Source organism: Vigna umbellata, chromosome 7, assembly GCF_029865625.1.
Source record: "Vigna umbellata cultivar VRB3 chromosome 7, Vumbellata_1.0, whole genome shotgun sequence".
Taxonomy (NCBI): Eukaryota; Viridiplantae; Streptophyta; class Magnoliopsida; order Fabales; family Fabaceae; genus Vigna; species Vigna umbellata.
Window position 1 is genome coordinate 39275830 of NC_142171.1, and position 24064 is coordinate 39299893.

At 37.4% G+C, this 24064-nt stretch overlaps 1 pseudogene; it reads left to right on the plus strand.

The window, feature by feature from the left end:
- The first annotated feature begins 5893 nt into the window (after window positions 1-5893).
- LOC148195973 (uncharacterized) overlaps window positions 5894-24064 on the plus strand; it is a 28116-nt pseudogene continuing 9945 nt past the window's right edge.

Here is a 24064-nt window from a genome sequence, read left to right on the forward strand (position 1 = left end):
GATAGGGCAGATGACCACTCAACTCAATCAGGAACAGTCTCAAGATTTAGAGGAATCACCATTTCAGACTGTTCTGATTCCTGATGATGTTAGTGTCATCCACATAGAAGATGGGGAGCAGAGTTATGAGCTTACTACTGCGTCACATACTTTCCCACCTTCAGATGTCCGTACTCTTGCATCTGAGGAGACTGATAAAGATCTTGGGGCCCAGGCAGGAATAAGCAATACTTTTAAGCCAGGTAGACCACCTTCATCTTCCACCACTTTACCAATCTTCAAGGAAGTGGAGGTAAGCATACCTCAGTTTGATTATGCTGTTGATGATTATGCTTTTAATGATTATGCTATTGATAGGTATGTTGGTGATTATATTGTTGCTGAGCATGTTTTTAATTCTCCCTCTCTGCATGATGAGAACCAATTTTTGATATCAAATTCATATGTTTATTCTCCATGCACTGAACATGAATCTGAGTCTGTGGTTGATATTGTTTCTGAATTTGAAAGTGATTCATGTTCTGAGAGTATATTTGAGGTTCAGCCTGTTACACTAGGATTAGGTGTTATACCCCTGCATGTAATTTCTGTAGAGCCACATTGCACTAACCATGTTGCAGGAGGTACACACGAATTTAATCAACAAATACCCACTATTGAAGACAAAGGTGCTCACAAACACAACAGTTTGAAGATCAATAGACACCGGCTGAACCTGCTCATCAACAATCCTTGCTTCTTAGATCCAGCTATCGAAGACATTTCCCTACTAGATCAAATCTGGAGGATGAAGGAATTCTTCCTCAAAACTTCCTTGTTGGATCCAATGGTGGAAAATATCTCCCTGCAAGTCCAAAATTGGCAACTGCCACCATGATCAGGGGAGTTTTCTTTCTCTCTTCTCCCCCTTTCCCTACTTTTATTGCACTTGTCCATGATCTGTTGACTGTTATGATTTCTGATCTTATGCTTATGACACATTGAGGACATTGTGTAGTTTAAGTGTGGTCTATTGGGGGAGATTTTTATTTTTCTTCGTTAGTTTTTGTTTTCTTGGTTAAATTTTTTCTTTTCGAGGTTATTTTTGTCGTGTCTTGTGTACAATTTTACATGTTTCTCTTGATTTCTGGACTTTGTTTAGGTTGTAGATGTGTCTTTCACTTCATTGATACTCTGATTTGTTTGAAATCCTTGCTTTTCTCTGCTTGAGAAGATGATTATGATGTTTGAGAGGTTGATTTGATTGTGACATAAATTACCCTGTGTGAGATTTGAGCCACTTGATGTTCTTTCTTGTGTGTGATATGTCTCTTGATTGCTTGCGCATATGCCTTGGCTTGACTCTTGTTGATAATTCTTGATTGATATGCATGTTTGGAAGTGATAAAGGCAATTTTGGTTTTGAGCCTCTCTAGCCAAATAAGCTTACCTTGTTCTGATCCTTTGAAAACCCCTTTTGAGCTTATACTTTCCTCATTTCTTTGTTTTGAAGCTCATACACTAGCTCTAAGTGAAAAACCATGATTACCTTAACCTTAGGGAATTTTGGAGCTTTGGAAGTGTTTTGGGAACAAGTGTGGTCTCCTGGGGGTTTCTGATGAATTGGCTGGTTGGTTCCTCTTCTTGTTTTGTTTTTGTAAATATGTGGTGTATCTTGTCTCTTGAAATTGTGTGCTGAATAGAGTAAAGAAAAGAGACAGGATGAAAAAAAAAGAGTAGAAAAACAGTAAAAAAATGAAAAAAAATTGTGAATAATGGAGTCAAGAAGAGGATTGAATTAGAGGTTTGGGTGTGTTTGACTGTGTCTACACTTGTTCCCCATTGCTCCTCTATTTCTTTTGGTTTGGAGCTTCTCATCCATATCTATCCTCCCTTGTCCTTGGCCCCGTTTCACCCACAAAAGACCTTTTGATTTGAACATGCATATGTTTTGAGTGTTGATATTAGAGTCTTGCCAAGTCTGTTGTTGTTTGCTTTGTTGAGTGCATTGAGTTGACATTTCTTACCTTAGACACTTGAGAGAAACACTGATAGTGCATCTGTGAGGTTTTGTTACTTTTGATTCACTTTTTGAGTTGATTGATCATTTTGTCATGATTTGAATTGCTTGGATAATTTCATGAGTATTTGCTTTCTCTGATTCTGAGTTGGATATTGTCTACCTCTTTTCTTTGTCCAGATTTCTTGAGGAATGTGTAATTCTGTTTGTTTCCTTGTGAGTCTTTATTTTCTGTGTGTCGACGTTGTGTCACCTTCTTAAAAGTCCTTTGAACTATTCCCTGATTTGCGTCTTGATTTTGCCCAGGAGTGCAAAAGACTAAGTGTGGTCTATTTTGATGAACCAATATTTTCCTCACTTCACTTAGTTTAATGTGCTAGAATTAGTCGGTGAATTATGCTTAAACGTCCGGTATTTTCCTGTTTTTCCTAATTGTGCTTAATTTGATCGGAAATTCTTATTTTAACTAATTTGAATTATCTGAGCTTATTATTTTGCATTATTAATTACGGGAAAATTTTGGATAACTTTTTGGGACATTTGAAAGCTAAATGAGAAATGGCAATTGAGCCAATGCATCTTAGCCATTTTTATTTTCGCTGGCTGCCGCGTGAATGTTGTGTCAACTTGTGTGTCTTCGTTTGAGTTCAATTCTTATCCGTTTTCCATGCAATTTTTTTTCATAGTTTCGTCTGGATGTCTATTTTAACGTATAGTTTTTACTTTGTTCAAATTCGTTCTGTGCTGTTCCCAGTATTTATTTTACTCTCATATGTCAGTCCAGTGATTACTGTTTGAGTGATTTCTAATCTGTTTGCATTGTTTGCTTGCTGTTTAGTAATTGTGGTGGCTGGAATTGATCATTGGACGATGCTAAGACCTCCCAACACTCTTAAGCAAGTCCTTCATTTCTTAAATTTTTGGAAGCAAAACTTGGAACCCACATACACATCACACAGCCAATTCATGCTAAAAGCACATTACCATTCACTTTTGCCGAGAAGTGGAGATTAACCGTGAAGCATGGAGGGGACCAATTGGAAGTGCAGCTCACATAATTTGGTAAAATAGGTTACACATGCATTTGAAGTCAAAGGAGGAAGTGGCCACGTAAATGACAAGCTGCACACGGCCCCAACACAGCCCCATGACAATTCATTTTGTCAAGTTCATTTTGTCAAGCATATCAACACATGCCACATGGTGTCACGGCCCACATGGAAAAGTCTAGCTGCCACCTAAGACATGGACATTAAAGAAAAGGACTTTGGCATTTAGTGGGAGGCAGCCTACGGTATTTCACGTCCAGCAAGAGGGGCCCATGGAGGAGTCCAACATCACAAAAAGGAGAGTTATTTTTGGTGCTGTCCAGACACACGGTATGGAGAAAAACAATATTTTTTTTTTGGCTTAAAGAATGTAAGTGGATGAAGAGAGAGCAGCACGTGGTGGCAGGAGAGAAGCGGCCCAGAGATTTCTAGCTGCCACGGGGGATTAATTGGAACATTATTTAAGAAAGGAGGGGGTGCAGGAAGGAAAAAGAAAGAACCACGTCCAGATTTGGTAGTATGAGAGGGGTCCAGGAAGCATGGTAGGGGGTTGCAAGCAAAGGGGCAACCACGTTAGAAGCAGCTTGGAGAGGGTTTTAAAAACCCGTGACGTTGAAAGAAGGGAGAGAGGCAGCTGCGGAGAGGAGGCGCCAACCAGAGAGAGATGAACTACGGCTGAAGTGGAGCAGTGTTTGGAAGCACACGTTCTTTTATTCCAGCAGCAGAATGCTTTAAACTTTCTTTCTTTAGATGCATGAACGGGTTGTGTGGATGATGATTTTGTTTTAGAAATGTTGATTCATTTTGCTGGAAGCTTGCACACGGAAGGTTGATGAGAATGGAGGCAACTTGGAGAGGATCACACGGGTGATGGGAGCTGGGAAGGATCTGTCGCGGTTTGGTTGGAGACGGTGCAGCAAGCAAGCAAAAGAGGAGTGCACGGGAATTTAAATTGAAGCGGTGATTTTAAATTGAAGATGCACGGTGATTTATTTTGGAGAAAAAGTTAACATTTATTTTCTTTCAAGAAAAAGTGACGTTGATTTGAATTTGGAGCAGAGGAGGCTTTATTTTCATTTGGGAATTGCTTTGCTTTGACTTTGTTTAGTTTTAAATAGAAATGTTATGATTCACCTTGTTTTAATGCATGCACCGAGATTTATATATATTATATACATGGAATGAATTTAGCTTTAGTCATATATTTTATTTTCATTGTCATGCATTTTTAAATTGTTGTTTCTTTATGAATATGCGTTGAGGTTGCCGAATTTAGCATTTCACCTTTTAACTCAACATTGCAAAGCATTAAATGATTATTTATCCTTGCCATTCAAGTTGTTCACACAATTTAATTTTGTTTTCGCTCATTAAAATTGGTTCAAGCACTTTTTGGAGATCTTCTTTTAATTCTCGCTGGTTTGTGTATTTAATGTGTTGCATTTGAATAGCACATCATATGTTTCTTTATTATTTCCTACATTCTAATTAGTTCACACATCTTGTTTTAGGACAGTTTACTGTTTTCGTTCACTATGTTGTCTATTTTGTTCTGCTTCTTTATTTTTCTGTATTTTCAATTTCCTCACTTGCTTTAGAGATCGTTCGGTCTCAATGTAGAACCGTTCGGTCTTCATGTTTTGTTCGTTTATTTCAATGCTTTCAATTATGTTTGGTCGTGTTTGATTCCCAGTTTTAATTTAGTTCGTTTCTAATCATAAAAACACTTTCAAAACCCCCCACTCATTGTTTGATCTGAGACTGAACCACAACATTGGTCCTTGAGAGACGACCTAGGAGTCACTTCCTAGTACTATACTGCATTAATTTTGCAAACAACTTTTGTGGGAGGTGCGACCCTCTCAACAGTACTCATTACAACTTAAGAAAATAGTGATTGATAGATGTCTCTCAATTTTACTGTATTGAAGTTCGAATGTCAAACTCAAACTAACAGATTTAGGCAATTTTAGCATGATAGAATTTAAGATTTTAACTTATAAGATGAAGTAAAATGTAACACCTAGATCAGAAAAGTCATTAAATATTTCTAAAAACTGACATGGACAAGTTCAAGTGATTGTTGTTGGAGTTGAAAAAGACATATATCAATGCAGGTTGAATCTTCTCCTCGCGTTGTCGTGCTCATTACGAACTGTGATTGATTTTTTTCAGTAGTTGTTTAGTTTAGAATAGTTCTGTGTGCAATCAAATTGTTCATACTCTCTTTAAAATAAGAATTGTAATCAAATTTTCATATTGATGTCAATAGATGATGACATTAATCTTCTTAACAGGATATTTTGGGTATTGTATTTCTTAATTGACTTAGCCTTGTTGAACGTAAACATAAGGTGTGTTATGGCCTTGTGAAAGTTGTTGTGCTATCACATCCATCATTTGTCCAAGTGAATAACTTCCGAGGTATGAGTTTTCATCAATGTTGATTATTTCTTAATTTACATATTTACATAAAACAAAAAAACAATATATATATATATGTATATATATATATTAATTTATTTTTATGACATTTAAAAATATTTTGTTAATAGTATTAAATTGTTTCTTAGAAGTAGTGATTCAAAGTCTAGTAAATACTATTCTTGAGCAATGCTATCGTAGCTGGTACTTAGTGTTTTATTCACCATTTACTTTTAACATTAAGTAGGTGTACTACTTAGTATTAAATTATTCTAGGCAACAATTTCATAACTAAGTAGGGGAACTACTTAGTTTTGAATTTACTAACTTAATTTAGTAAATTCATCTTATGTAATGTATTTCGTTGAATACGGTCACTTGTTCTAACGTTTCAATCCTCTTGGCATGAACAAATATTTTAATGGATAAATCATGGATAGACATGCCTCGAAATACAAGTCAATATATGAGAGGATTGAATACTTTCTTGGACTTCGCATTCACTAATAGTGGTGTTAGGGGAAAGATAATATGTCCATGTCAAAAATGCAATTTTAAGAAATTTCAAAATCGTGAAGAAGTATATGATCACTTAATTATTAAACCTTTTCCAAAAGGGTATACAGTGTGGATTTTACACAAGGAGAGAAGAGTAAATGACGAAGCGCCTCAAGTAATGGTCGAAGCTCCTCAAGTAATGGCCGAAAAAGATGGTGGAAGAGTTGAAATTAATGATAATATGTGTGAAATGATTAATGATGTATTTGCACGTCATTGCTCTAACAACGACATGGCAGATGATGACCAAATGGGTGCAGAGTCAAGCCATACTAAAATTCATGATGGGACCAATTTTTTTGAATTAATGCAAGATGGACAACAAAGCTTATATGAAGGATGTGATAAATATTCAAAACTTTCTTTCTTGGTGAAGTTGTATCACATGAAATGTCTATGCAGAATAAGTGACAAAGCTATGTCCATGATACTGGAGTTGCTAGCAGATGCATTTGAACATGCTAAAATTCCAAATTCATTCTATGAATCCAAAAAAGCTTGGTCTTCATTACACCAAAATTGATGCTTGCCCAAATGATTGTATGTTGCATGTTGGAGAAGACGAAGATAGAAATTCTTGTAAGAAATGCAAGACATCAAGATGGAAGCCAAAAAAGAGAAATACAATTGGTGACGATGTTGTTGGTAATAAGCGAAAGAAGATTCCTGCAAAGGTGTTAAGGTATTTTCCTTTGAAGCCTCGATTACAGAGGACGTTTTTGTCATCTAAAATAGCTGAGCATATGAGATGGCATGCATCAGAAAGTACGGATGAAGGCATGTTAAGACATCCAAGAGATTCTGAAGCATGGAAGAAATTTGACTTGATGCACCCTCAATTTGCCTTAGAGCCTCGAAATGTGAGACTCGATTTATCTACTGATGGGTTCAATCCATATGGCAACTTGAGCACCAATCACAGTATTTGGCCAGTTTTTCTCATACCATACAACCTTCCTCCTTGGATGTGTATGAAACAAAGTTCATTCATTCTATCCATTATCATTCCTGGAAAGCGAGCACCGAGCAATGATATTGATGTTTACTTATAACCATTAATAGAAGAGTTGAAGGAGTTGTGGGACACTGGCATCAAAAATTTTAATTCATATGGCAATGAACTATGTGATATCCATGCAGCCATATTATGGACTATTAGTGACTTTCTAGGACTTGGACCCTTATCTAGGTGGAACACACATACAAGATTGGCATGTCCGAGATGTAATTTTGATACTACTCCTAAGAAGCTTGTCAAAGGTGGTAAATTTTGTTTTATAAGTCATTATTGTTGGTTAGATGGAAGACATAGGTTTAGATTGGCTCATTGGAGGTTTGATGGAACTATTGAAAATAGAAGCCAACCAATGACAATCTCAGAACATGATATCTTACAACAACTTGGTAATGTTCACGTTGAATTTGGGAAAGAACCTATAATTGAAGAAAGCTCAAAAAGACAACGCATCTCTAAGGTAGAGACTCTACAATGGCGAAAGAAAAGTATATTTTTTGACCTTCCTTATTGGGTAGATAACTTATTGCACCATAATCTGGATGTCATGCATATTGAAAAAAATGTTTGTGACAATATATTGTTTACATTGTTGAATGATATTACAAATAATAAATGCAAAGACAATCTAAAGGCAAGAAAGGACTTGCAACTTTGGGGTATAAGACTAGATTTGTGGTCTGACGAGCATTCTAGATATCTTCCTGCTATATATACATTGTCAAATGTAAATAAGGATATGTTTCTGAAAACTTTGAAGAATATAATTGGACCTGATGGTTACTCAAGTAATATCAGTAGATGTGTTGATGTCAAACAACGTAAGATTGGAGGACTAAAAAGTCATGACTCACATGTGTTGATGGAGCAACTTCTCCCTTTGGCAATAAGAAAGACACTCCCTAAAGAAGTCTCGTCTATTTTGATTGATCTATGCTCTTTTTTTAAATAATTATGTAATAAAGTTTTGAAGATAGATGAACTTGTCCAATTACAAGATAGAGTTGTCCTCACATTGTGTCACATGGAGATGTTATTCCCTCCTTCTTTTTTCACAGTGATGGTCCATTTGATTGTGCATTTAGTAGAAGATGTCAAGCTTGGAGGACCTGTCCAATATCGATGGATGTATGATAACAGTTGAAAAATTGTTATTTTCATGATTAAAATTGATACTAAAAGCAACCTTTATACTTAGAAACTAGCTTGAAATCATGCTTTTCTTTATATTTTCAGAAATAAGAGAGCTGGACAGGTTTATGCTTGATTTCAGTGTTTTTGTGCAGGTTTTAAGGTGAATTTGGTGAAAGAAGTGAAGAAGGAGAGAGATGGAATCAGAAAAGACATCAAAAAGTGCAAAAGGAGAAGCCGAAGTCACCGCTCAGCGGCAGTTTACCGCTGAGCGGCACTCAGGAAGTCACGGGAGGTCCGCTGAGGGGCAAAATGGCCGCTGAGGGGAAGAAACGTCTCACGCACTTACCGCTGAGCGGCACTTTTATGGGCTTGGACCTAATTTTCTGTAATTTACGAATAATATATAAGCTTTAGGGTTTCCTAGGGTTAGGTATCTCTGGCTGGAACGAAGCAAACACTCTCTCTTCCACCCCTTTGAAGGAGGATCTTGGATGCTGAGGCTTCCTTTTCACCTTTTTAGGGTTTTATCTTTCATTCTTTCATTGTTATTCATCTAGGTTCACCATGAATATGGTGAACTAAACTCTGTATGTTTGTTGGGGAATCAATGTAATCTTTTGAAGCTCTCATATATGGAATTTGTTTTTACATCTTTTATTTAAGATCTATGCTTTCTTTCATCTTTCGTTAGGGTTTTTCCTCTTTGCGTAATGCTTGCATTGTTTAACTCATTCGATGCATGATTATTGGCTTTGTCGATACGGGCGCGTACGGGGAAGTCTAGATCCGGGGAATTTCTCCCAATATCATATTGGTTGTCGTTAAGCTCCTGCACTTATGAACTGATCATTAGGAATGCTAGGAATTGTATGAACTCGTGATTAGGGAGAAGCCTTCTTGAAAGGTACTTTAGAGAGTGGCATTAACATTGATGATTTGAATGTTGAATTCCTAAAATATATGAGAGTGGATAAGATGAAATTGAACCCCAACAACATATTCATACATATATTTCATTGAAAGTGTTTAACTTTTGCTTTTTGCCATTGATCAAAACATTCATGCATACTGATAACAGTTGAAAAACTGTTATTTTTATGATTAAAATTGACACTAAAAGCAACCTTTACACTTAGAAACTAGCTTGAAATCATGCTTTGCTTTATATTTTTGGAAATAAGAGAGCTGGACAGGTTTATGCTTGATTTCAGTGTTTTTGTGCAGGTTTTAAGGTGAATTTGGTGAAAGAAGTGAAGAAGGAGAGAGATGAAATCAGAAAAGACATCAAAAAGTGCAAAAGGAGAAGCCGAAGTCACCGCTCAGCGGCAGTTTACCGCTGAGCGGCACTCAGGCACTCACGGGAGATCCGCTGAGGGGCAAAATGGCCACTGAGGGGAGAAAACAAGACATGCACTTACCGCTGAGCGGCACTTTAATGGGCTTGGACCTAAGTTTTTGTAATTTACGAATGGTATTTAAGCTTTAGGGTTTCCTAGGGTTAGGTATCTTTGGCTGGAACGAAGCAAACACTCTCTCTTCCACCCCTTTGAAGGAGGATCTTGGATGCTGAGGCTTCCTCTTCACCTTTTTAGGGTTTATTCTTTCATTCTTTCATTGTAATTCATCTAGGTTCACCATGAATATGGTGAACTAAACTCTGTATGTTTGTTGGGGAATCAATGTAATCTTGTGAAACTCTCATATATGGAATATGTTTTTACATCTTTTAATTAAGACTTATGCTTTCTTTTCATCATTAGTTAGGGTTTTTCCTCTTTGCTTAATGCTTGCATTGTTTAACTCATTCGATGCATGATTATTGGTTTTGTCGATACGGGCACGTACGGGGAAGTCTAGATCCGGGGAATTTCTCCCAATATGATATTGGTTGTCGTTAAGCTCCTGCACTTATGAACTGATCATTAGGAATGCTAGGAATTGTATGAACTCGTGATTAGGGAGAAGCCTTCTAGAAAGGTACTTTAGAGAGTGGCATTAGCAATGATGATTTGAATGTTGAATTCCTAAAATATATGAGAGTGGATAAGATGAAATTGACCCCCAACAACATATTCATACATTAATATCATTGAAAGTGTTTATCTTTTGCTTTTTGCCATTGATCAAAACTTCATGCATACATGTTTATTTTCTGTCTTGCATATTAAACTCCAAATATTTTATCTGTAAGTCTTAGCTAATTAAGAAACCACATAACTAAACTAGGCCGTGAGTCCTTTGGTAAGAACAATTACTTGAACGATTCGGTCATACTTGCCGATTGAAAAACAAGTTTGTGACATCATATTTTGGTGTTCATAAATTTGTCCATCAAGTTTTTGGCGTCGTTGCCGGGGACTCGTGGTTTAACTAGTTAATTTGTGTGATTATTAATTATCTTTGACTTATTTTTTTATTTATTTTATTTTATTTTATTTTATTTTTCTGTTTTCTGTTTTTCTGTTTGTATTGTATTTGATTTGATTTTATTTTATTTTTCTGTTTTCTGTTTTTATTTTCTGAATCTTATATCTTCTCTTATATCTTTTTGTGCTAACCAAATATTTTCTAGGGTTTTGTGTTCTTGTGTATGCAGGAGGCAATTCGAACTAGGAGCAAGAAAACGACAGAACCTCTGCTTGAAGGATTAGAAGACAGTAGACGGAGGAGAAGAATCAGAACATCTAGAGAACTTTTCCCTCCTCCGGAAACTCTGTTGCAACCATCACCACAAGGTTCTGACAATAGCACAGAAAATATGGAGAACAATAATATCAGAAGAACTCTTGCAGATTACACCAATATAGCTAGACCTCAGCACTTTAACAGCATAGCTAAACCTAGAGTCAATGCAGCTAACATGGAGGTCAAACCAGCACTGATCCAACTGGTAAAGAGCAATCAATTTAATGGGTTATCTCATGAAAGCCCATATGAGCACCTTACTACATTTAATGAAATTTGCAACACAGTCAAAATCAATGGGGTGCTAGACGAAGCGATCAAACTTAGTTTGTTTCCTTTCTCATTGGGAGGCAATGCTAAGCTTTGGTTGAATTCTTTTCCAGAAGGAAGTTTCACAGAGTGGGAAGCAGTGGTAACAAAGTTTTTGAATCAGTACTTTCCACAATCAAAGGTGACAAAAGGCAAGCAAGAGATATCTTCATTTAAGCAGGGCATGGAAGAATCACTGGGGCATGCATGGGATAGATACAAAAGTCTGCTAAGAAAAACACCCACGCATGGTTTTGAAGAACAGGAAGTAGTCTTAACTTTCCTTGGAGGGCTTGGTTCACAAACCAAGATGATGCTTGATGCCTCAGCAGGAGGCAATATTAAATGGAAAACTCCAGAGGAAGCCACAGAAATTATAGAAAACATGGCTACTAGTGATAATGAGCTGCACAGTGAGAGAGGAGCTCCTATGCAACAAAAAGGGGTTCTCCAATTATAAACACATGATGCCTTGCTAGCTCAAAATAAAATTCTAACTCAACAGTTGGAGACTCTGACTAAAACTCTTGCACAATTACCTAAAGAGTTGAAAACTGCTGCACAGGTACAAACCCAGTTGTGCGAATTATGTGGAGGTGATCATATCAATGGTTAATGTGCTTTTCCAGTGGAAGCCGTGGAGGATGTTAATTTCATGGCTAATCAATTTCCATAGCATCAAGGGAATTACAATCAAGGGTGGAAACCACATCCAAGCATTGGTCAAGGACAAACTGGGCAAGCAAATCAATATAATAAGCAGCAGCAGCAACCAACCTTTTGGCAACAGTTATCTATGCTTAATGAAAGATCAACAAGGTTGGAAGAAACTCTTCAGCAATTCATACAGAAAACTGAATCTTCTCAAAAGAGCACTGAAGCTGCTATAAAGAATTTGGAGATTCAAATGGGTCAGATCACCAAGCAATTGGAAGAAAGGCCAAACAGAAATTTTGGGGCTAATATTGAGGTTAACCCCAGAGAAGAGTGCAAAGTGGTAAAGAGTGTGAATGAAGAGACAATTGAGTTAGAAGAAGGAGAAACAGAAGAAAGAAGAGAAATAGAGAGCAAAAACACTTTTCCTTTTCCAATAAATCAAGAGAAACAAATGGACTTCACAGAATTATTCAGAATGGTGGATAATGAAGCACCTTGGGAACAGATTCTACAGAAAATTGCAGTTTACACCAAATCTGATGAAGAAATCTCTACAAAGAAGAGACGTAGAGATGATGAGGTAAAAGAGTGTATAACTGTTAAGAAAGAGTCATTCCCTCCTAAAGCATCTGATCCAGGCAGTTTTTCTATCCCTTATACTATAGGGAAGAAAAAGGTAAAGAAAGCTCTTCTTGATTTAGGTTCAAGTGTTAACTTGATACCTTATTCTTTACTGGAGCAAATCGGCAATGTTATAGTGAAACCTGCAAAGGTTAAAATAGTAATGGCCGATGGATCTTCAAAGGAGCCATGTGGGATTGTAGAGGACATTATAGTTTGTGTTGGCAAACTTCAGTTCTTGGCAGACTTTGTGGTGATGAAGATGGAGACCGAGAAGATACCTATTGATGGTCAAATTTGTAAGCACCAAAATATGATGTCACAAACTTGTTTCACAATCGGCAAGTATGACCGAATCGTTCAAGTAATAAAACTTGGTAAGACCAAGTATCGTTCTTCCCAAAGGACTCACGGCCTAGTTTAGTTATGTGGTTTCTTGATTAACTAAGACTTACAAACGAAATATTTGGGTTTAAAATGCAAGACAGAAAATAAACATGTATGCATGAATTTTGATCAATGGCAAAGACAAAAGATAAACACTTTCAATGGAATATATGAATGAATATGTTGTTGGGGGTCAATTTCATCTCATCCACTCTCATATATTTTAGGAATTCATCATTCAAATCATCATTGTTAATGCCACTCACTAATGTACCATTCTAGATGGCTTCTCCCTAATCAAATAGTTCATACAATTCCTAGCATTCCTAATGATTAGTTCATTACCGCAGGAGCTTAAGGCAACCAATATAATATTGTCAGTAAAATATTGGGAGAAATTCCCCGGATCTAGATTTCCCCGTACGTGTCCGTATCAACAAAACCAATAATCATGCATTAGAATGAGTTAAACAATGCAAGCATTGAGCAAAGAGGAAAAACCCTAACTAATGATGAAAAGAAAGCATATGTCTTAATTCAAAGATGTATTCAACAAATCCATATATGAGAGCTTCAAGAGATTACATTGATTCCCCAACAAACATACAAGGTTTAGTTCACCATATTCATGGTGAACCTAGATGAATAACAATGAAAGTATGAAAGAATAAACCCAATAAAGGTGAAGAGGTAGCCTGAGCATCCAAGATCCTCCTTCAAAGGGGTGAAAGAGAGAGTGTTTGCCTCGTTTCTACCAAAGATACCTAACTAAAGGACGTGCAAGCCCTTATATACTAATCTAGAGTTACAAAAGATTACAAAAGCCCAAGCCCAAAAAGTGCCGCTCAGCGCCATTTACCGCTCAGCGGTGGTTACGCGTCTTCTTTCTTCCCCTCAGCGGCCATTTGCCCCTCAGCGGTTCCAACGCCACCTCTTGAGTGCCGCTCAGCGGTAGTTTGCCGCTGAGCGGTGCCTTCGACTTCTCCTTTTTGCACTCTTTCTTGTCTTTTCTAATGTCCTCTCTCTCATTCTTCACTTCTTTCACCAAATTCACCTCAAAACCTGCACAAAAACACTCAAATCAAGCATAAACCTGTCCAGCTCTCTTATTTCTGAAAATATAAACAAAATGCATGATTTTAAGCTAGTTTCTAAGTCTAAAGGTTGCTTTTAGTATCACTTTTAAGCATGAAAATAACAGTTTTTCAACTGTTATCACAACCCCAAACTTAGAACTTTGCTTGTCCTCAAGCAAATAAAATGTAACTCCATCTCCAACCAATTCATATGATGGTTCACTCATTCAAAATCCTCTTTTCAAGATAAGTAATAACTTCACTCAAACTTATGACCAAGAGTTAATTCAAGATGTGCACATGCTTTAGTGTTCACAAAGTCATTTAAATTCCAACAAATGCTATTTTTCATGAATGATCAATCAATTAAGCATGGATGTTCATGTGCTTATGGAATATTTCCTCACTAGGTAAAGTGTTTCACTCAACACACAAGTGTATAAGAGGTAAAGTGTTTCACTCATTCACTCCACTATCACAATGTCACATGAATCAACTTTGCCTTTCATTTTACCACAATCAAATACATTCACAAGCATGCATCATCACAAGGACTTTTCAATGGCTTATAATGTGGCTGGGCTAACAAGAAAATTGGTTTTTCTGGATCACAAAATCCTTGAGTTAAGAGAATCATAACACACAATCTTCTTATTCATTCCCAACTTTCTTTTGCCTTTGCTTTTGCATTTGCATTGAGCTTTGCTTCTTTTTCTTTTCTTTTCTTTGCATATTCTTACTCTTTAGCTCTTAGCTCAATGCTTTTTCCTTTTTCATGTTTCCCCAATAACCCCAAACTTGAACATTTAACAATACCACACAAGATCTTCTACTTAACTCAAGGTAAAGATTTTCAATCAAGGGTGTTCAGTGTATATTTAAGGCTAAAGGTTCAAAGGATAGAACACAACGTGTTCTCTTTTAGAAGGCTAACTTTATGAATTTGGCCAATAAAAAGGGTTTCAAAAACACGGCCTTTGATCATATGATGCAAAACAAGCAATTGATTCAATCATAGAAAACCTGGGCAAAGTCATTCATGCTTTCAAAGTAATAGCATTCAACAATAATAACTCTGGAGCTCAAAACCTCACATATAAGCTCATTCACATTTGACATGCACATCCTGCTTAATTTCACAATCACAATCATGATATTATGCATTTGTTCACAAAGCTTGTGAATCACCTGTATAAGCATTTTAATGTGCACATCATCTCAACATCAATCAATCATAAGCATCATTCAGCATTACTTATCACACAATCACAGTTAATAGCAAACCATCACAAGAAACCAGGTTTCAAATAGAGTACATCAAACCCTAATCTAAAAACAAAAACAAATAAGTTTAGAAAACTTAAACCACAAAAGCATAATCATATGATAGCATTCATCAGTAAATGCTATCTCAGCTCCTCATCAGTCCGAGCTCTCTGTATCTTCCTCTTCCTCTTCATCATCATCTTCATCAAATGCATCCTCCTCCTCAGCTTTATCTTCATCCATGTCACGGGCTGAAGCTTCAGCTGCTTCAGCTCCTCCATGCCATGGTTCTTCTGGCCAAGCTACTACATTATGGAATTCATCCATAGTCCACCTGTGTGCTGGAGGGGTATCATACATCCCCACTATCATCTCAGCCGTGGCCACCTGCCCTCTGTGGATGGACTGCAACTGAGCACCTATAAGAGAAGTCCTGCTCTGTGCTGGCCTTCTCTCTCTACGAGCCTGGCGTGGTGGCACTGGCTGGGCCGCCTCCTCACCTCCACAGTACTGTCTGTAATAGGCCTCATCTATAGCTTTTCTTGGCCTCTCAAATGGTGGAACAGAAGTGTCCACCCCAGCTAGCTTGCAAAGGTGAGTGATCAAAGAAGGATGTCCCAGTGGTGCTTTGTTGTTTGAGGTGTTAGCACACACACTAATCTCATCAGCTATCACCTGATAGCATGGCCTCTAACATATCCCAAATAATTCTCAGCTGGATAATCACCAATCTTCTTTGCATTGGTGTAGAATTCCTTGACCACAGCTATGTTGGCAGGTGCTGGATAGGTGGCTAGCTTTCCCCAATCATTCCCTAACACTTGCTCTCCAAATTGAGGAGCAAAGTTAGGTATCATTCCAACCTTTCTCTCCATTAGAAGTCTCCTGTCCTGAACCACCCTAAAGTGCTTCTCATGTTTCCTAGAGAGGAACCTGCCATTATGGGGCTGCTCTGGTTCCTTTTCCTTCCTCTTGGTTGCCATGGTTTTCAATCTCTTTCCTGAAGAGGATGCCATTCCTGCATTCAAACACAAATCCAAAACCACAGAACATGATGTTAATCATTAGTAAACTCAGAACACAACTCTTTTCGAAGCTAAACCACCGCTGAGGGCCAGAATTTCCCCTCAGCGCCACCAGTGCCACATTCAAACACGCAATAAACCAGAAGAAAAACAAATCTGGCAGAGTGCCGCTCAGCGGTAAATGCCGCTCAGCGGTGATCTGCAGATTTTTGCAAATCTCTTTTTAAAACAGTCCTAACTCCACCCAAATGCAATTTTCAGTTTTCCAGTTCATAATCAAGCAGTTTAATCGGTTCAAACATCAAATATATCATCAAATCATGCATAGAAACTAAAACCCCTAAGTATTCATGCTTTGACAATCACATTCAAATTCAAGAACCCTAGAATGAACAAAATGCATTTTACTTACTTGGGTGGAGATGCTAGATGATATGAGAATGCTTCCAAACTAGAATGCTCTCTTCCAACCCCAAACTTTGATGACACACTAGTATAAAAGTGAGTGGAAGAGAAATCTTCTAAAGAGGGAAGAGTAGAAAGATGTGGAAAACCTAGGAGAAGAGGTGTGGAAGTGTTTATGCAGAGAAGAACTTGAAAGAGTGTAAAAACGCGCAGCTTAGGGTTTAAAAATACCCCAATGGGCTCGGGTTCCGCTAAGGGGAACTTAAGCCCATCTGCGTTAGTACCGCTCAGCGGCACTTTCGTGATGTGCCCTTCTCCTTCTTTTCTTGACCTACGTGCCTTCCTAGCATACCCCTCATAGGTTCCCTGCAATTCAATGTTAAAAATGCTTATGCAAACCCTAACTAAAATAGACAAACAGAAAACAATCAATCAACTGGGTTGCCTCCCAGGTAGCGCTTGTTTAACGTCACGAGCCTGACCCAAAATCCACCAACACCCATCAGTAGGTGTTTCAAACTTACCAGCACCCATCAGTAGGTGCAAAATCTTCTCACCAACACCCATCAGTAGGTGTTACAAACTTAGTATCCTTCAGTAGATACTTAATCACCTAGCATCCTTCAGTAGATGCTAGATCCAACAAAAATATTTACAAAACTAATGTTCACAAATTAAAAATTACAAAACCAAATCAAAAGTTTTTAAATTCACTGGGTTGCCTCCCAGCAAGCGCTCTTTTAATGTCATTAGCTTGACCTAGTAAAGCTCAAGTTCCTTCTTCTTTTTCTTCTTCTTCCTACTGAACTTCTTCAGAAATTTGATCAAACCAGGAACCTGTTGCAGTGTCTCAATCATAGGAACTTTAATCTCCAATTTCTTGAAGATTTCCATGAAGCACTTAAATTTCTTTTCCTTCCTATGATTCTTCTTTAGATGAGGATGTGATTTTTCATGTGATTTCTTCTTCTTTCCTCTCATCTTCTTTTTCTTCCTTTTTCTCTCCCTAAATTTTCTCTTTTTCTCTTCTTTTATTTTTTTCTTCCTTTCTCTTTTTCTCCTCAACTTCTTTATCTTCACACAAATTTTCTTTCTCTCTTCTCTCTCAACCAATTCTTTTTCTTTTTCTTCATCTTTATCTTTCTCACTCAACTCTTCTTTCTCTTTTCTCTCTACCCTTTCCTCATCTCCCTCTAATTTTTCCTCATCAAGAATCTTGTCACTTTCAGTGATAATGACTTGCCCTTCCTCCTTAAGGTTAACATCAGTATTAACATCATCATTTAATATCTGACTAATGTGACGAAGTTGCATCTCCATTCTTTTACATGATTCTTCAATGCTTTTCTGAGTAGAGTCGGAATTTTTCAAAAATTGTTGAAGGGTGTCCTCCAACCTATCCAAACTTCCTGATAGAAAGGGTTGTTGCTGCCATTGTTGTTGTGGTTGGTTCTCAAATTGTCCAGCAGCTTGCCAAAATTGGCTTTGATCCATGCTTGAGTGAGGTTCCCACCATTGGTTGAGATTACTTTGGTAGAATTGAGTGCCCCTATAGTTAAACTCTTGACCAAATTGCATTCTGCAGACATTAGGCACAAAACCCTAAAAACAATTGTTAGCACAAAAAAATATAAAAGAAAATAAAGATTGAAAAGATATAAGAAGATAAGAGATTTAGAAGATAGAATCAAATAAAATAAAATAAAACCTAATCTAAAAAATAAAATCTAATCTAAAAGATAAAATAAAATAAAATCTAACCTAACCTAAAAGATAGAATAAGAATAAAATAAAATCTAACCTAAAAAGATAAAAAGATAAAATCTAATAAAATAAAATAAAATCTAATCTAAAAAGATAAAAATAAAATCTAACCTAAAAAAAATCTAATCTAATCTAACCTAAAATCAAATCAAATAAAAACCGAAAAATAAAAAAAAACAGAAAATAAAAATAGAAAACAGAAAAACAGAAAACAGAACAATAAAATAAAATAAAATAAAATACAAACTGAAAAATATAAACAGAAAAATAAAATAAAATAAAATAAAAATTCGAAATTTAAAATAAAATAAAAAAAATAAGTCAAAGATAATCAATAATCACACAAATTAACCAGTTAAACCATGAATCCCCGGCAACGGCGCCAAAAACTTGATGGTCAAATTTGTAAGCACCAAAATATGATGTCACAAACTTGTTTCACAATCGGCAAGTATGACCGAATCGTTCAAGTAATAAAACTTGGTAAGACCAAGTATCGTTCTTCCCAAAGGACTCACGGCCTAGTTTAGTTATGTGGTTTCTTGATTAACTAAGACTTACAAACGAAATATTTGGGTTTAAAATGCAAGACAGAAAATAAACATGTATGCATGAATTTTGATCAATGGCAAAGACAAAAGATAAACACTTTCAATGGAATATATGAATGAATATGTTGTTGGGGGTCAATTTCATCTCATCCACTCTCATATATTTTAGGAATTCATCATTCAAATCATCATTGTTAATGCCACTCACTAATGTACCATTCTAGATGGCTTCTCCCTAATCAAATAGTTCATACAATTCCTAGCATTCCTAATGATTAGTTCATTACCGCAGGAGCTTAAGGCAACCAATATAATATTGTCAGTAAAATATTGGGAGAAATTCCCCGGATCTAGATTTCCCCGTACGTGTCCGTATCAACAAAACCAATAATCATGCATTAGAATGAGTTAAACAATGCAAGCATTGAGCAAAGAGGAAAAACCCTAACTAATGATGAAAAGAAAGCATATGTCTTAATTCAAAGATGTATTCAACAAATCCATATATGAGAGCTTCAAGAGATTACATTGATTCCCCAACAAACATACAAGGTTTAGTTCACCATATTCATGGTGAACCTAGATGAATAACAATGAAAGTATGAAAGAATAAACCCAATAAAGGTGAAGAGGTAGCCTGAGCATCCAAGATCCTCCTTCAAAGGGGTGAAAGAGAGAGTGTTTGCCTCGTTTCTACCAAAGATACCTAACTAAAGGACGTGCAAGCCCTTATATACTAATCTAGAGTTACAAAAGATTACAAAAGCCCAAGCCCAAAAAGTGCCGCTCAGCGCCATTTACCGCTCAGCGGTGGTTACGCGTCTTCTTTCTTCCCCTCAGCGGCCATTTGCCCCTCAGCGGTTCCAACGCCACCTCTTGAGTGCCGCTCAGCGGTAGTTTGCCGCTGAGCGGTGCCTTCGACTTCTCCTTTTTGCACTCTTTCTTGTCTTTTCTAATGTCCTCTCTCTCATTCTTCACTTCTTTCACCAAATTCACCTCAAAACCTGCACAAAAACACTCAAATCAAGCATAAACCTGTCCAGCTCTCTTATTTCTGAAAATATAAACAAAATGCATGATTTTAAGCTAGTTTCTAAGTCTAAAGGTTGCTTTTAGTATCACTTTTAAGCATGAAAATAACAGTTTTTCAACTGTTATCACCTATCATACTTGGAAGACCGTTTATGAAAACGGCCAGGGCTATCATAGATGTAAATGAAGGTATAGTGGTGCTCCAGGACAGAGAGGAGAGAGTGGTGGTAGATGTCTTCAAAGATGAGACGCAACAAAGGAGGAAGAAGCTAGTTATAAAGCTGCATTTCGAGATGCACCCATGACTAGCCGTAAAGATGAAAATCTTGAGGTTTCAGGTAACCATTGTTTGTTGTTTCAGGTACCCCATGAAGAAGAGATTGGAAGAGGAGAAGAAATTCCTAGAGACTGGAAGAAAAGAAGACTTCAACTTGGCACACCTGTTAGAATCAAGAACAAGTTGTGGGTTGTGAAGGGCTTTAAAGAGAAGGAGATGATAGAGATAGAGTCTCCATATTCTAGAAGAACCAAAACAGTTCAAAGGAAATAGCTGAGGAGTTGGTGGAATGACAACATCAACTATAAAGAAGATGGAACTTGAACTTTATTGGGTCAAGCTAATGACATTAAAAGAGCGCTTGCTGGGAGGCAACCCAGTGAATTTAAAAATTTTTGATTTGGTTTTTTAATTTTTAATTTGTGAACATTATTTTTGTATTTATTAGGTTGGATATAGCACCTACTGAAGGATGCTAGGTGGTTAAGTATCTACTGAAGGATATAATGGCTGTAACACCTATTGATGGGTGTTGGTAAGAAAATTTTGCACCTACTGAAGGGTGTTGGTGGATTTTGGGTCAGGCTCGTGACGTTAAACAAGCGCTACCTGGGAGGCAACCCAGTTGATTGAATATTTTTTGTTAATTTGTTTTAGTTAGGGTTTGCATAAGCATTTTGAACATTGAATTGTAGGGAGCCAGTGAGGGGCATGTCTAGGAGGCACGTAGGTTAAGAAAAGAAGGAGAAGAACACATCACGAAAGTGCCGCTGAGCGGTACTTTACCGCTGAGCGGTACTCTCGCAGATTGGGTTTTAGTTCCCCTCAGCGGGACCCGAGCCCATTACGGTATTTTTAAACCCTAAGATGCGTATTCTTTCACACTTTCAGATTTTTCTCTGCACAAACACTTCCACATACCTTCTCCAAGGTTTTCCACATCTTTTCACTCTTCCCTCTTAAGAAAATTTCTCTTCCACTCACTTTTTCACTAGTGTGCCATCAAAGTTTGGGGTTGGAAGAGAGTATTCTAGCTTGGAAGCATTCTCATTGCATCTAGTATCTCCACCCAAGTAAGTAACATGCATTTTTTTCATTCTAGGGTTTTTGATTTTGAATATGATTGTCAAAGCATGAAGATTTAGGGGTTTTGATTTCTTTGCATGATTTGATGATATATTTGATGTTTGAACCGATTAAACTGCATGATTATGAACTGGAAAACTGAAAATTGCATTTGGGTGGAGTTAGGAAAGCTTTAAAACAGGTTTTTCAAAAATCTGCAGAGTTACCGCTGAGGGGTAAACTGCCGCTGAGCGGCACTCTGCCAGATTTGACTTTTCTGGTTTTTTGTGATATGGAATGTGGTACTGGTGGCGCTGAGGGGGAATTCTGGCCCTCAGCGGTGGTTTAGCTTCGAAAGGAGTTGTGTTCTATGTTTTACTAATGATTAATATCATGTTCTGTGGTTTTGTATTTGTGTTTTGAATGTAGGAATGGCATCCTCTTCAGGAAAAAGATTGAAAACCATGGCAACCAAGAGAAAGGAAAAGGAACCAGAGCAACCCCACTCTAGCAGGTTCCTCTCTAGGAAACATGAGAAGCACTTTAAAGTGGTTCAGGACAGGAGACTTCTGATGGAGAGAAAGGTTGGAATGATACCTAACTTTGCTCCTCAATTTGGAGAGCAAGTTTTAGGGCATGACTGGGGAAAGCTAGCCACTTATCCTGCACCTGCCAACATAGCTGTGGTTAAGGAATTTCACACCAATGCAAAGAAGATTGGTGATTATCCAGTTGAGAATTATTTGGGCTATGTCAGAGGCCATGCTATCAGGTATGATCCTGATTCTATTAATAACTTTCTGGACACTGTATGGGCTGGTGAGCAGTGCCAGTTTGCTCTTTGCATGGAGGAAGGTGCTGATTATGAGGATGTGGAGAGAGTACTGTGTATACCTGGAGGACACTTCCAAAGGAATCGATCTAGCTCAGTGGTTAACATTAGGAGGAAAGATTTGACTCCTCTTGCAAAGTATTGGATGGCGTTTTCTCATGCCAACATTCAGCCATGTTCACATGTGTCAGATATTACTCTCAGCAGGGCATTCTTCATCTACTGTGTTATCAGAAACTTGAATGTTAATATTGGGCAGGTGATAGCTGATGAGATTAGTGTGTGCGCCAATACTTCAAACAACAAACACCACTAGGACATCCTTCTTTGATCACGCACCTTTGCAAGATAGCTGGGGTGGACACTTCTGCTCCACCTTTTGAGAGGCCAAGAAAAGCTATTGATGAGGCTTACTACAGACAGTATTGTGGAGGTGAGGATGCAGCTCAGCCAGTTCCACCACGCCGGGCTCGTAGAGAGAGAGGGCCAGCACAGAGCCAGACATCTGCTGATACACATGAAGCAGAACCATTCCAGATGAGGGACATGTATATGTCTCTTAAAGGTGCTCAGTTGCAGTCCATTCACAGAGGGCAGGTGGCCACTGCTGAGATGATTGTGGGGATGTATGATACACCTCCAGCCCACAGGTGGACTATGGATGAATTCCATAATGTGGTAGCTTGGCCAGAGGAGCCAGTGCAAGGAGGAGGAGCTGGAGCAGCTGAAGCTTCAGCTAGAGAGATGGAAGAAGATGAAGCTGATGATGATGATGATGCATTTGAAGATGATGAAGATGAAGAGGAAGAGGAAGATACAGAGGACATCTCAGACTGATGAGAAGCTGAGATAGCATTTACTGATAAATGTTATCATATGATTATGCTTTTGTGGTTTAAGTTTTCTGAACTTATTTGTTTTTGTTTTTAGATTAGGGTTTGATGTACTCTATTTGAAACCTGGTTTCTTGTGATGGTTTGCTATTAATTGTGATTGTGTGATAAGTAATACTGAATGATGCTTATGATTAATTGATGTTGAGATGATGTGCACATTAAAATGCTTATACAGGTGATTCACAAGCTTTGTGAACAAATGCATGATATCATGATTGTGATTTTGAAATTAAGCAGGATGTGTATGTCAAATGTGAATGAGCTTATATGTGAGATTTTGAGCTCCAGAGTTGTTATTGTTGAATGCTATTACTTTGAAAGCATGAATGGTTCCAGGTTTTCTATGATTGAATTAATTGCTTGTTTTTGCATCATATGATCAAGGTCGTTTGTTGGAAACCTTTTTATTGGCCAAATTTGTAAAAATTAGCCCACTAAAAGAGAACACTTTGTGTTCAATCCTTTTGAACCCTTAGCCTTGAACATACACTGAAACCCTTGATTGAAAATCTTTACCTTGAGTTAAGTAGAAGATCTTGTGTAGTATTGTTAAATGTTCAAGTTTGGGGTTGTTGGGAAAACATGAAAAGCATTTAGCTAAGAGCTAAAAAGTAAGAATATGCAAAGAAAAAGAAAAGAAAAGAAAAAGAAGCAAAGCTCAATGCAAAGGCAAAAGAAAGTTGGGAAAGAATAAGATGATTGTGTTGTATGCTTCTCTTAACTCAAGGGTTTTGTGATCTAGAAAAACCAATTTTCTTGTTAGCCCAGCCACATTATAAGCCATAGAAAAGTCCTTGTGATGATGCATGCTTGTGAATGTTTTTGATTGTGGTGAAATGAAAGGCAAAGTTGATTCATGTGACATTGTGATAGTGGAGTGAATGAGTGATCATCTCTTATACACTTGAGTGTGAGTGAAACACTTGACTTAGTGAGGAAATATTACATGAACACATGAACATCCATGCTTAATTGATTAATCATTCATGAAAATAGCATTTGTTGGAATTTAAATGACTTTGTGAACACTAAAGCAT